Here is a 15,044-nt window from a genome sequence, read left to right on the forward strand (position 1 = left end):
TACAAAAAAGTCTAGGTCAGTTTAAATAAATATTTTCCCGCCCTAACTTTCCAGCTTTTGTTGATAATCGAGAATATCGATGTGACCAGAGACATCGAATAAAGCACCTAAAGGCTCTTATAGAACCACTTGTAGGATTTACAGAGAAGTAAGCAATTAACACTTGCAATTTGCGGACGACGTTATTTCTTAATTTGAAAATAGCTATAAATAAACAAAACGTAAAGTGGCTGCTTTCTGTTTATATAGAAATTGTGCACTGCATCTGAAATACATCGGTAAAATAGTAGTTTAAATTTACTTACAAAATGTTGACTTGCCAAAATGTTTCTTCAGTACCACTGCCACTAATTGATAGCTTTATATTTGCATAACTATTTCTTACAAAGGCTTTTGGATTTATTTTATTTGTTGATGCATCATTTAATTTTTTTTCAAGGTTAATTATATTTGTTCATTGTTGCACTTGGTCTAACTGTAGTGCTCGATGGGGTCACTACGGTTGGATACAACTTGGTTCGAAGCGACTTGGCTTAGTTTAAACGGTTTGAGTGGCTTTCATCGAGCCGCTTGATAGTGATGTGCGTTAAAGTATTATTGTTAAAAGTGGCTTAACAGTTGCAAAAATGTGTTCTGCTAGAAATTTCCCCATTAAATAGGAAAGAAAATAGTAACCCCTAGATATATATATATTTTTTGTAGAATATCTTGAAAACTAGGTAAGGTAAGGTACGGCAAATATATAATGTCTGAAAAGATATGTCGATTGTACGTCTTTAATCCCATATGATGAACTACTATATATTTAAAAATTTCCGTTTTGTTAATAATAAATAATAAATAGACAATGAAAAGTTCGAACGGCTTAATAGAGGTGGAGAATCACAGATTCCCACATCGATGTCATCGAAGTTTTCAAAACATCGGTTACGTCGATGTTTGGCGGGGCAATATCGAAGTTTTTAAATATCCAAATGCGGGCAAGAGAGACATGTGAATTGTAATTATGGAAATAATTTTCATTTTATCCGTATAAATATTATATTATATTAAAACTGAATGTTTCTTCGGCTGACGTCTGAAAACTAAGTTGTATTAATATAAGCGTTTATTATTTATGTTCGCTTGAACTTTTGTGCATTTGCGTACATTTGCAGTTTTACAAGAAATCGCAATTTTAAATATAATTTTTTATATAAACATTAAATTCAGAGGAAATTTAAAGGAGCCGGGACCCAAAAAGGAAGCAAGAAGTTTCGATTGTTTAAAAAGAACTGTTGGAAAAAAGCATGGAACATGCAACTACTGTGGGAGATCTATATAGACGACTGGCAATACATCAAACAATTTCGACCATATAAGGCACGTACATCCAGATCGCAGTAAATATGTAAAAGGCCAAAGCTCAACATTCAACAAATTCAAAATGCAATAGATATGTATATTAGTCGGCGTTGCATTGCAGCAATGGCTCTGCTCGCAAAGGTTTGACCTTTGACCCAAAGCTAATAAACAAGATAGCTGTCCGATGTCCAACATTTCAGTTGTATAGAGGATGAAGGGTTTATAAAACTTATTTTGCATCCCTGCACCTTCGTGCGAGTCGGAAAGGCTATTCAGTCAGGCTGACCAAGACTATGTTCGACTTTTGTGGACAATCTCGCGTGCTGCAAATAAGACTCATAATTAAATAATACCCCAATTTAAAATTTCAAATTAGGCCCTTATACAAAAAAGGATGCTGTTTTTTATTTTTGAAATTTAGAAAGTAAATAACATCCCAAGATCGAATTTTTATCTTTTATTTTTTATTTATATTGCACTTTTTAGAAATGTACGAAGTTCCTAATTTATTTTAAATTAAACAATGGCTTTTCAGTTATCAGTTACTACATTTTAATGTATAAAAAAATAGAGTTTTTGCAATATATTAAAAACAAGAAAAGAAGCAATCTTCAGCAAGCCGAAATTTTTATACCTTTGCAGTTATTGCAAAATGCAATATACATGAAATCAATTAAATTTTGATTTATTTGCGTATATTTTAAACTTAATTATTCGATCGTTCCTATGGAAATTAAAAGTGTAATTCTAAACGGGTTCTTATTTTATTTCTCCTTTTTGGTGTGTTGTTCTATTATGAAAATGCTCCCTAATTTTTAATAACATGTTTCGTTTATTGGGACTTATTGATTTGGGGACTTTTTTCGCTGAGCCGATAATCTCCTCTTTTAAGCAAGAACATGCATATAAATAAACATAAATAAAAGTTTTGTAAAAATAAAAGTATATTTTAAACATTGAGAAAACATCGATATTTTTCCGCAATATGCATAAATATGAATAAAAGTTTTGTTAAAACAAAATTATATTTCAAACATCGATGAAACATCGATGTTTTTCCGCCAAAAACATCGAAAACATCAATGTCTGCAAATATCAAGATTTTCATAAAATTCCCATGTTAGTTCAGCATTTATGTTAAAAAACAACGAATTTTGGGCAGCGCTGCGGCAGCGGGAAAGCAGAGTAGAGATGGGAAAACATCGATGACGCCCCGCCAAACATCGACGTGACCGATGTTTGAAAACATCGATGCACATCCATCTCTACAGAGAAACGCAGTGTTGCCAGATGAGGGGTTTTCCGCCAAGATTTAGGGGTTTTTTTGACGGTGTAGGCGGAATTTCAGGAGGTAATATTTTGTAGGGGGGAAGTTTAGTGTTTTTTTTCTAATATGACTATTTTACACTGTCTTCTTCATTAAAAAGTAAATAACCAAACGCAGAAGTTACCTGAGTTGAAAACAAGACCACAAAATATCGAACAGCAACTTTAATTTTTGGTAAATGTCTTATATGTTTCCGTCTCTTACTACAATATATTTCTCGAAAAAATAAAATTTTTTAATATTAACATGTGATAAATTTACTGGGAAAACTGGTTTGCTGATTTGAAATCGGTGTTCTGCGAGATTTTTTAGGGGGAAAGCTGATTTTCCATCTGGCAACACTGAGGCAAACGCCGGTCCAAACGGAGCGAAAGAGCCAAACACAAACCAAACACAAACGAATCGTACGAGAGAGCGTCGCGTCGCGGGTTAACGAAAATTCGAGTGCCGCCGCGAAAAACGCGCGGGTGTTTAACAGCTGGTTTCGAGTGCATTATCCATTCTTTTTTTTCGGTTACTTGCAAGTGAGCGTGTTTCGTGATTCCCCGACTCTAAAAGTCGCCAAAGGCGATCATATTTTGGAGTAAATAAAGGAGATCGGAGAGAGCTGATCAACACAAAGCGCGGTAAAGAGAGGGGCAAATAAGAGTGCATGGAGTGAGTGAGAGGGAACGAGAGAGAGATAGCGAGTGCAATTGTGTGTGTGCATGTGTGTTTATTTGTGCTTGTGTTTGTGTACCCGTTCAACCGGTTCGACACTCATCTTCGACTTACCTGCAACAAAAACAACAACGTGCTTGGAAAAAAAAACATGAAAACTGAAGCAAAATGCAGCATCGCCAACAATAATAACAACAATGTGCAGCTGCAGCAATTGTAATGTCAAATGAATCAAACGGACTGCATCATTTGCATTCGCTTCCGAAAGAAAGAAAAAAAGAAAGAAAAAGAGGCAACAAACAGCGAAAATAAAATAATATGTGAAGTGTATGAAGTGCAGACCGAAGCCATTAACCCCAAAAAGGCATCTGCTTTATTCGTTCGATCCGTAAAGAAATTCAAAAATTCACGATCCAGTTGGAATGTTGTTCACCCCTTACTCATTTGAATTCAAAGCATCCATGTTGAAATATATCATTAAAAGGAACTGCAAAGTAATTTATCATCATAATTGAAGATGAAATACATTGAACCCTAAAAAGTTAAAGCATCGAACTACACGATAGTTCAGTGTTTAATGGATTTTTCGATTGGTGACTAATGCAATAAAGACCGTGAAGTCAAGATAATGAGTGCATTGTTTGAAAAAAAGCTTTGACTGTGTAAAGTTGTAACCCTTAAGAGACGACAAGCAAACCAAGTCTAAAAGTTGTCTTGCAGTTCAGAAAATACAATTTAATGATCGCTTTAATGAATTTCCGTAAAAATTTTGGAAACAGATACGGGTGCATATATGGTAAAACGAAAATTTAAAAAAAAAACATATGATATATTATGAAAAGTATTATACGTATATTTTTGTTGTCATTCACTGATAAAAAAAGATACAAAGTAAACGTATTTTTCTCTAAATTGAGATTATTTGTACCTGTGTAGAGAGTTAACCCTCGCTACCTGCGCCTGCCAAGGGTTAAACGCTAGCGTGTAATTGACGTTGCCAAAAATTAAGAAAGAAAAAACAAACAAACAACAGAGGACAAAGCACGAACAACAGAAATTAGAAGACAGAAAACAAGGGAAAAACTTACCAGAGAGCAGAAAAGCCCTTGTCTTTTTTTTTACTTTTTTTTTGGCCATGCGTTGTGCAGTACAGTTAGTCGCCAGCGGAATCGTCAAAGTGTGCGTGTGCCTGCGGTGCGGGTGCCTTGGTATTGGTGTGTGTGTGTGTGTGCGTGGGGCGTGTGTGTGTTAGTTGGTGTTTTTGGCGCGGCACTTTTTTGTTTTCATGAATTTATCTTTGGGCGAAAGAAAGAAAGAAAGAAAGAGAACTGCAGGAAAAAGGAGAGCAGGAGTCAAGGAAAACTAAAAACAAAGCGATTAGCAGCACTCACGCACTTAGAAAACACCAGGAGATGGGCAACCTGCGGTCTTGGAAACGAGAGATATAAAAAAGCGGTTCCAATAGGTGCACTAAACAATTGTATACCCTTGCAGTGTGGGAACTATTATTATAGGTTTAGTGAAATATGTCAGGCATGGACTTTTTCATACAACACTTTTCTATTTTAAGATGGAATGCAATTTACCCCACAACAAATTTTCATTCTATTTCGGAATATAATTTTGAAGTTAAATTAAAATTCCATTCCCGCATTTTCCATTCGACCTATAAACGGCTCAGATTAGGAGAAACTTTTATAATTTTATTGTATTGAAAAAAAAATTGATTTATGTTGCATTTAATTAAAATTTTACGACTTGGATTATTTCGTTTAATACGGTGTTAGTTTCAATAAATATTTGAAAAGTAAAATCTACAAACTTAGATATCTAAATAAAAATATATTTTTTTGATTTTTGTTGTTGTCTTAAATGAGTGTAATTTCATGAATATTATGTTTAAATCTGTCTAGTTCCCATAGGAACAATCGGGAAAATACATAAATGATTTCATGATAAATGATAATGATAATGATGTCTGCTGTTTTTTGATTTTTTTTTAGTTAGAATTCCGATTTAAATTTCTTCAAAATCGGACGACTATAACATAAAATAAGAACAAAAAAAAATATTTAAAACAATATTGAGCCGCAAATCATCATAGCTTCAATACGCAAGTAAATCATAATTTTAATGTTTTTAAGAATATTTAATTTTTGCAATAGCTTCAATAGTTTGCAGTAGTTGTTTTTTATTTTATATTGATTTCGGATGATCCCTTAACGAGTGATGATGGGCACACCGCAGTTAAATTTTTCATGGTCATTAAACGTGCATTGTGTTTAAGAATAAATATCAAATGTTTCGTCAAAAACAAAAAAAATAACGTTTTTACACGAATCAACTCCTTCCCCCTTAATCTTTAATTTCTAAAGGTTATATAATACTAATAGATGATGTATTTATTTAAATACATAGAAGCTTTCAGTTCCATAATAAGAAACCAGATCTTTCCTCGAATAGTTTTCCACAAAGGGATATGTCTTGCCAGGAATCTTTTCCCGAGAGTTGGCTCATGATCGAGTCACGAGTTTTTATACCATTTACTTGAAGAGCAGGAGGGTATATTGTTTTTGTGGCCCTCTAAGATTTACAATTTGCCAAGTTGTGAAAACCATATTGATAAATGATTTTTCGTAACTGGAAAAAGTAGTGGGTATACGATGGTCGGGACACTTAATAATGGCGTTATTTCTTGTTTTTTACATGCTCGAGTTCGTTGAGTTAGATTTTGGAGCTTGGGTTAGCTGTAGTTAAGTCTAACCGCAGAAACAGCAACGGTCACTTCGTCAGCAACAACAACAAAAATAGCAGCAACAGCAGCAACAGCAGCAGCAGCAACAACAACAACAATAGCAAACAACAACAACCAGAGCAACCACTTCATCGAAAACTCGTTTTGACAACAATTATGGCCCAAGCGGAAAGGCAGAGATGGAGTTTCAAATAAAGTTGGGGCCAAGCGCACAAAGAGACGCTGAGAAAACTGAAGTTTCAACTGAGGCTGCTGTGTTGCAGATGAAGGATTGCTTGTGGTTTCTGTGTTACTGTTTGGTTTTGGCGTTAAGGCAGTACAGCTTGACCATCTTTTCGGCTTCCTGATCGAAACCACGCGATAATAATAGCCCGAAACCAGCTTCTCCCCGAAATATGTACTTGCAAATACTTTGCGCCAGCAAAAAAGATATAAGGTGGTGGTACACAAAGATGGCATTTGAAACTACAAAATGTAGTTACATACACAAATTTATTTATTGAACAGGGTGCGTCATCTTAAATCTTCCAGACACTTATCGACCATTTGACAAGTTTTCGAAAATTCATTTAAGTACCGTTTTAACCATGAATCACATCACATCAAAATAATGCGAAAAACGTGCACATCGTCGAAAAAAATTGTTCCCGCATTATGTCAAACAAAAAATGTGTGAAAAAGATGTTTCGGAAAACGGTGAGCCATGCTACACCGCACGTAAAAAATGAACTTTTTGCCATGAAAATTCGCTGAACGTGGTATATTATTTAAGACTTATTTTTGTCGGGTTAATTGAAAAAAAGTGTACGGCAGCAAACTACAGGCCATTCAAGAAACCCTCGAAAAAGCGATGGAAATCAAAACAAATTGTCAATTTTGTCTTGGCCTGGCCAATAAATCTTAATTGATGTTGCAGTTGAAAGTAAAACAAAACGATGCAATCCTAATGTAAATTAATTTTGTTTTATATTCTCTCACGGACGTAATTTTAAAAGTTTGTTGATTTAGTTTCAATCACTAGAACACACGTAAATACCACGTTTAGCTAACCTGCTGGGCTAAAATTAATTAATTATTTAATAAGTTCGCTAGTTAAAAAACAAAAATTAAAAATAGATTTTGAGTTTCATCTAAAGTGTTAAGAGGTGTTTTGATTTATTAGAATTTCAAATACACATTCCCAAATAGTTTTTTAAATGCCAATAAGAATAACCATTCCACTTTTTTACACCTTAATTAAAAAAAAAAATGTAATAAATACAAACGAAATAACTGTTGCATAAACTTTTTATTACCCAAGGCAGGTCTTTTTTATAAGGTAATATTAATTATGCAGATCGATGCATTCCCTTAATACTTTAATTCTGTTATTTTTCTTCGTTATGAAATTACATGTTTGTATAAAAAGTAACCCTTAAATTCCGAGAAGCTCAGAAGTAAAGTAGGTTCATAAATCTAAAGTAAATACTCACTCAATGAAGGGCGATAAAGACGGAAAAATAAATTGAATTGATAAGGAAATGCGGGAAAATGGGCGTTTTATGACAGCTTTCCATTCACGTTGCTTATTGCTGATGATATTGAGCATTGGAAGGGAGGTTCCCCACTATTTATTTACCTTGAAATGGCATGATTTGTTCTTGTATTCACGCTACCCTTTTGTGTGGTTTTAGCATTATTTCGGCTTCATTATTGGTTTTTTGTACTCGTTTTGCGGTTTGTTTTTCTTTTGCGCCCACGCCATTTACTTCTCAGTGTTCATAAATTTCAGTTTCTTCTTTGTGGCGCTCTTTATTATTGTTTACTCCTTTTATGCCCTCTATTCGCTCTCGACACAACAAATAATTGCTCTCTCTTTTTCTCTCTTCACAACTTCAGTGCTTTTTCATGATCGGTCATACCCGGTTGAAGTTCGATCGGAGTTCGATGGGGAGGTGGAGCTTAGTATGAGGTTCGAGTTCGAGTTCGAATTGGATCTAGCTGATGCGTTTTAAAAGAAGAAGTTAAAAAACGATTTCCCCTGTTTTACAAATGTTCTAACACACTGCGAATTTGTTGACGTTGAATCAACAGGAACATTTATCCACGTATCTGCAGAGCTCACTTGCACTACTCTGGGCTCAGTGCTGTTGCTCCGCACACGTTCGCTATGTTGGAAAATGCCATTTAGCATCAAACATAGCAAACAAACATGAGGTTCGAACACAGTTCAAATCTCATTGCATGTACACTTAAACAAATGTTTGAAATGTCGAAAGTCAAATCGGTAAATTTGTAATCCGCTGCAGAATTTATTATAATTTCTAAGATGCAATCGTTTTTAAAACGACTGAATATATCATATAAAAAGTATTAACATATAAACTTTATATATGATATGAAAATGTTTTTAATCACAAATTGGAGGTTTTTAAAAAGTTGCAAAAATGTTAACAGTTTCAAAGTTTAAATAATATTAATTATTAATTTCGACATTTTATTTTACACTTAATACTTATACTTACATATAGTATTTGTGAAACGTCCAAACCAAAAGGATGAAACTATATTCAAAACCCTTGAAGTTATAAAAATTCGAACATATCATTCTATTGCACCATTTATTTTATGAGACGACTAATCCAAACTATTCCTATTTATAAACACGCAACAATAAAATAAGAACTTTTTTGTTTCTTATAATAAAGTTAGACTTGTAGCTGAAATTAGAACACCCGTTGAACATGGGGTTGAACAATTAAACTAATTTTGAATTTCCTAACCCATATATAAAACACTTGTATCTATAAAAAAAAATTGGCTTAACAACTAAGTTTTCTCACACTTGGCTCGTGGGTATATTTATTATTAATTACCGACAACAGGTAAGCGCGAACATCCTTATTCCCACCCACGCACACATACGCACTGGCGGACACGCATCCACAATATGTGCATGTGTGCATGAATATACGGAAAATCAATTAAAACTTTTAATTGAAAGAAAGATTTAAGTGAAATTAAATTTTTTTGCCCCTGTTCGTCAGCCAATTTAACTCAACTCTCTGCCCATCTCAGCCAAATCTCATCGTTGCAGGTTTAACTCAACTCAACGAAGTTAAAGTCTACAGAAGCGGTTTTTATAGGTGTGGTGTTTGCCAGAGACGTGTATATGAGTTAACTTATAAGTTCACAATGACGGTGGCAAGATAAAAATACTCGTTACGATAAATAGAAAAAAGTTTGTTCTATAATTAGGAAATTATGAAGATCATGCTTTAAATAAAATACAATTTTAAGCAATGTATTTTAGTTTGTGAGAATAATAAACCTTTACATATTTTTTCTTTTCGGGACAAAAATTGGTGTTGCGCTGCTTAAAAATACGGTTGCATTAACCAACACTTTTAAAAAAGATTACGAACACAATTAAAGAATTTAGTGTAGAGCTGAGGAAAGACAAAAACAAATTTAATATGACTTTGCCATTTAATTGTTGTTGCCTTGCCTTGTTCTTATCAGTAACGAATTTGACCGCAAAGAAGAAACGAAAAATTGTTAGTGTAACCTAATGTGCCGGCCCCCACATCTCCATAAGCATGTGAATTTACAAAAACCATTGTGCTCCATGTGCAAAGGCGTGAGCAGTACCCCTTCTTAAAAGCAGTGTATTAAAATTTAATCAATTAAAACCGAAATCGTTATTCTTAAGTGATTAAATCTAGTGAAAATACATTTTTAAAAATAATAATAATAAAATTTTTCTTTACAAATTTAAATAACACGCTGTGTTTGACGAATAACCCAGAGCAACACCTATATAACTTTCTGATATCGTTCCTAACTTGAAACTAATTGAACTCGCAAGTATGTACAAAAAAAATGCACAAAATTACCTTGTGCTCTCTAATTAGGGCTTAGCATCCGGTACATTACCACAAGAAGTGTACCTAACAACTACAAGTGCTCTCATGAGCACTCTCTCTCCGTGAAATGAGGATACGGCTTTTGGAGTTCGAAAGCGTGCTAGAAAAGGGCTTTTTTTCACAGGTTACTCTACTCGTTGACTAAAAATGGTTTATTTGGGCAATGTTGGGGAGAACGTTTTTATACAAAGAAGTGGAAGCTTCAAATTGTGTGTGTAACATTTTTTTAAGTATTATTAAAAACTCATAAAGTACAAAATAAATAAAATTCTCCACGATTTGTTTACAGACTACTGCCAATGTATTGGCATGTGCCCACTCCAAAAACCGTTCACTCGCAGGCAAAAACTAAGTCTTCTTGATGATTGGTGATTTTTGAAACAACTTCCACGATTTTGGAAATGCTGATCTGCTTCATCACTCAGGTAAGTTGAATTTGTATAAGTATTATGTTATAAATCTAAAATATTGAAGATATTTCATTGTGGGAATAGTTTTTCCGGTAAACACACACTTTCCAAATTCCGCATTATGGTGAACTTTCCATGTGTTTGCAGGTGATAAACGGCGCTAATCCAAAGAGCTTATACATATACATATACATAGGCAGAAATACATATGCGACATAGCCTTATCAAACGCATGATACCGGCTGCCAAGCAAGACTTGTAATTTTTAAATTAGAATTACGTGCCTTGCCTGCTAAATCGGCAATACTGAATGGGCGGAGAACTAGGCAAGTGGCTACGAAAATGTTCTTTAATACAAGGCCGTGGAGAGGGGGAGAGGCGGGGAGGCGGGGCGACTTAAAAGCAAGAGCAACAAGCTCTTTGTATTCGGAAAGATTTTGGACTTTCCGTGAGATGGAGGGCTGGGATCAGGTCGTGCGACGACTTCAGCTTCTTAAAAGCAAAAACGTTCCTAAACCCCACGTTTCCTTGGCCGCTGGCTGTGGCCTTGCTGGAAAACTAAAAAGGAAATGCCTGAGGAAAGGGTGCTGGGTCGGTCCCCTGGTGTAAGAGGAAAAGGACACCCGAAATTAAACAAAGACGAAAAATTACAATACGTATTTCTTAAAGTCTGGAACTGAAACACACATTCTTCGAGGGGAAAATCCATGGGTGACAAAAACAATCAACTGTGGTGAACAGATGTCAAATTGGGGGACAGATGGCAGGGCTTAACTCCTAAACACCTTTTATCACACACTCAAACACACTTTCTCACATTAAATGTAACTGGGTTGGTAATCTATATATGCGAAATATTCAAATAAATAAATATACTGCCTAATAGTGGGTTAAAAGATTACGAGTCTGTTAAAAAAAGTGGCCTTTATATACAAATTATTATAGTTCCCCTAAAAATGTGATTATTTGAAGAGACATTATATTTATATTATTATTGTTGAGGTATTTATTTAATAAAAACTAATACAAATGTACTAGTGGTTTGTCTTTAACAACAGTTTCCGAGTTCCCTTCTTTTGGTTTACGAGTACTGTCCACTAAAAAAAACTAACAAAAATACATCGTCAAGATGTCCCCGTAAGGGTGAGTGCCCGATTGGGGTGGATGTTGTTGCACATTCCACAATATTGTTGTATATAAATATATATATATATATATATTATATATATACATATGAAACGATATCGAGAGGGTGGCTCTCGTCTCTCCGAGTTCATAATGCAAACCGCGTCTGGCGATTGGAAATTAATGAAATTTTATATAAGAGTCCAATCCAAATTGGTGTATGAATGAGCGGAATTGATGTGTAAATGAACGTCTGCCTGCTTTTACAGCCACATCCTGCTGGCGCCCAGGGGTTACCCAATATATATATATATATATATATATATATATGTGTGGGCCATTACAAAAAAGGAGCAAAAGGAGATGAAAGCCGAACTCCATTACCCCCGGAGCAGGAGAAATTGTTGCCGGGGCTAATGCGAAATTTGTATGCAGTCCAAACAACGGCAGTCATTTCTTTTGTTTTGCTCCGCTACGCAGAGCACTGCTTTTTGTTTCTCGTTTTCAGTTTTGAATTTCTTCGTCCTTGTTGTGTGGGCCTACTTCGGATTTGGTGTTGAGAAAAAATAACAATCAAATGTAATGTTTGTTTGAAGAGACGGGGTCCAGGAAATTAGAAATGCCCTCGTCCCGCATGTGACCATTAGAACTGCTCTTAAAAAAAGTTACACTTTCAGTGCGTAAATTTAGTTAACATTTAATTGACACGATTCAGACAAAACATAATTAGCTCTAGGGGCGAACACTTCAAAAAAACTGTTAAGCAAAAGTATGTCGGGAGGACTGTGAACTGTGAACTAGAGCGACAAGATTTGGTACTTTCCAGAATACTACGGAGAAAACTTTACACTTTTTTTTAGTAGAGAGGAAAACATATTGTTTTACAAGCTTATTGAGTTGTACAATTTTTTCTTGGTTCGGACTTTTAAATATAGCGTTTTTACTGACGTTTCTCTTTAAAATAAAACCAATCGCCGCTTTGGTGGCCTGTATACATAGCAGTTATTTTACAATATTTTCTCCGGGTATATTAAATTCTTGCAGTTCAGTTCTATTTGACCCTCTGATTCGGTGGCGGCATCAAAAAATCGTTTATACACACATATATTTTTAATTTTGTACCTTTTTCACTGGTGGCGGAAGATTGAGTAAAACAAATGGGCCTGGTGGCAAAACAGAAAAATTTGAGTTTTATGCGCACAAAATTATAATAGGCAGATGCTATGCTAACCCAACTCCCTACAATCTCTTTGTTTTTTTTTTTTTTTTCGCATCCCCTTCTGGGCAAATGTTTGTATGTTCTCGTTGCTGACGATGTGTGTTTGTATGAGCATTTGTATGAGCCTGTTTATATAGTTAGGGGCTCATACAGGGACCATATAGGTGGGTTCAAGGCGTTGCAAGATGGGCAGCTGAAGAATCCAAATATATATCTCATTATTATGGCTTCCGTTTATTTTTGAACACAAAACGTATATAAACGAACTCCGCGCAACAGCATCACCAGCATTAGCATCAGTTTTTCGCCCTCCTGGTTTCACTACACCCAAGCGCCATCAACTTCCACCGGTTTGGGATACCCATCTCCGGCGACAAGTTGCCAGATTCCGGTACGGAATCCAACGACTCATTCTGTCACAAAAGAACCAAGAAAGAGGACTATAGTTGAGCATCCCGACTAAAAAATACCTTCTACTCATTGCCTTTATTAATAAAAAATGTATTTTGCCTCGGTTTAGCTTTAATAGTTATAATAAAAGCGGATATTTGTTATGGTTGCTATCATTTAATGCGATGGGATAAAAAATCGGTTCGATTGTGTGCTTTGAACCATCCATGGTGGACTAATGGATTATAAAAAATGAACTGGCCAAGGCTTAACAAACAAATAGCTTTAAAACTATGATATCAGTTTGCGTTGATGTGTCTGTATATACCACCAAAAATACAGACACTTGTATACTGGTTTTGATACCACGAAAAACAGGGTCCAAATAGTTAAATTGGCTATAATGTGGTTAAGGATTCAACTAAAATAATAATTAAAATAGATTATTAACATGGGTACGAATAACACCTTACTAAATATTTTACCTGAGAAAAGTTTTAAAACCAAGATATGTTACCATCCTAGCTCTGACCGAAATAATCTACAATCTACAATATTTGAATAGTAAAAATTAAAATAAAGCTAAATAATTATTTTGCTTTCGCTCCAAAATTTCAACTTTTATATATTTTGCATTTTGATTTTTGATGTCCATCGAAACCAATGTGCATAGGTAAATCAGCTTTGCTGTTGAATCTGATTAAATTATGTATGGTTTTATGGCGCCAAATGACAAACCATACATATTTATTAGCTTAGTTAAATACAAATCCTTTCTGAAATTTCGCTGACCACAAACGGTTGTACGGTTATAGGGAAACCCTTTCCCAAACGGATTACTAACCATATCAAATCAGGGGACGCGTTCGATGACCTTTTGTGCGGAGGCTGTGGACTTGGTTGTGTTTGGTTACCGCAGAAATTGTGTCGCCAGCAAGAAATTCCATGTCCCGGCACTGGGTGCAAATTTCCATGAATTTAGGATTCCATCATCCTTTTATCGGTTCGGTGACGGTGGCGGTGGCGGTGGCAGAGGCGATGGCGAACATTTGACATTTTTTTTTTTCCAGCTTCTTCTGGGTGCAGACCTACCAACCCACTTACACACCACACCCACTTCTCAAATCAGGGAATACGTTTTTGACATTCACATTTCCATTTACTATTTCCTGTCAATTTTTCTTAGGCACTGGATGGGTCTTGAGCTTGAGCTCTCTTGCACACTACATACGTCCGCATCCCTGCTTTCTCCGAAATATTGTGACAGTTTGCAATAAACGCCCAAGACCCAATCCCTTCCAGCACCAGCACCTGCCCTGCCCCCCCCGCCTACTCGTCCCTCATTTTTATGACCATAAAAAGAAAGCGAATGCATCGAAGAGGATAAATTTATACAGCACATTTCATGCGATCAACACATAAATATTATTATATTTTATGCGAATCTCTCTATATATATAAACCAGAGAATGGTTGGAATTGTTTGAGGAATGTATAAATACCGATGTGTGTGTGTGTGTTGATGGAGAACGAGAACGAGAGACTCTTCCTTTTGCTTTTGCCTTCGCTGCTTGCTTGCTGGTCAAATCAAACAGTTTATTTAAGGTGCAAAAGTAGAGCCTTTGGTCATAAAAATTCTCGACTGTCAGTCGACACCTCGTCACTCCACTCCACTCCACTTCACTCCTCTGCTTTCATTTTTTTTTTCTCTTCGTTTTTTTTTTGTTATTTCGTTGCTTTGTGTCTAATAGTTATAACATTTTTCGCAGCCTGTGATGCTTATCCTAAGTCGCCCTGGGCCATAATCAACGCTGACATGCCGGCTGCCTTTAGGTGTTCAGGGCTTTTTCAGGGGTGGCGAGTGGCATATTGAAGGGCTTTTGGAATTTGGACCACAAAGCACCAAATG

At 35.5% G+C, this 15,044-nt stretch overlaps 1 protein-coding gene across 2 annotated transcripts in view; it reads left to right on the plus strand.

Moving 5' to 3' along the window:
* The first annotated feature begins 3,051 nt into the window (after window positions 1–3,051).
* The window catches only part of LOC108134829, a 113,729-nt gene continuing 101,736 nt past the window's right edge, over window positions 3,052–15,044 (plus strand). For both annotated transcript variants that reach the window (XM_041707148.1, XM_041707149.1), the window contains exons 1-2: window positions 3,052–3,297; window positions 10,281–10,416. The gene's annotated coding sequence lies outside the window, so the exon portion shown is untranslated. The remainder of the gene's footprint in view (window positions 3,298–10,280; window positions 10,417–15,044) is intronic.

The sequence above is a fragment of the Drosophila elegans genome, unplaced genomic scaffold (assembly GCF_018152505.1).
Source record: "Drosophila elegans isolate 14027-0461.03 unplaced genomic scaffold, ASM1815250v1 contig_149, whole genome shotgun sequence".
Lineage (NCBI taxonomy): Eukaryota > Metazoa > Arthropoda > Insecta > Diptera > Drosophilidae > Drosophila > Drosophila elegans.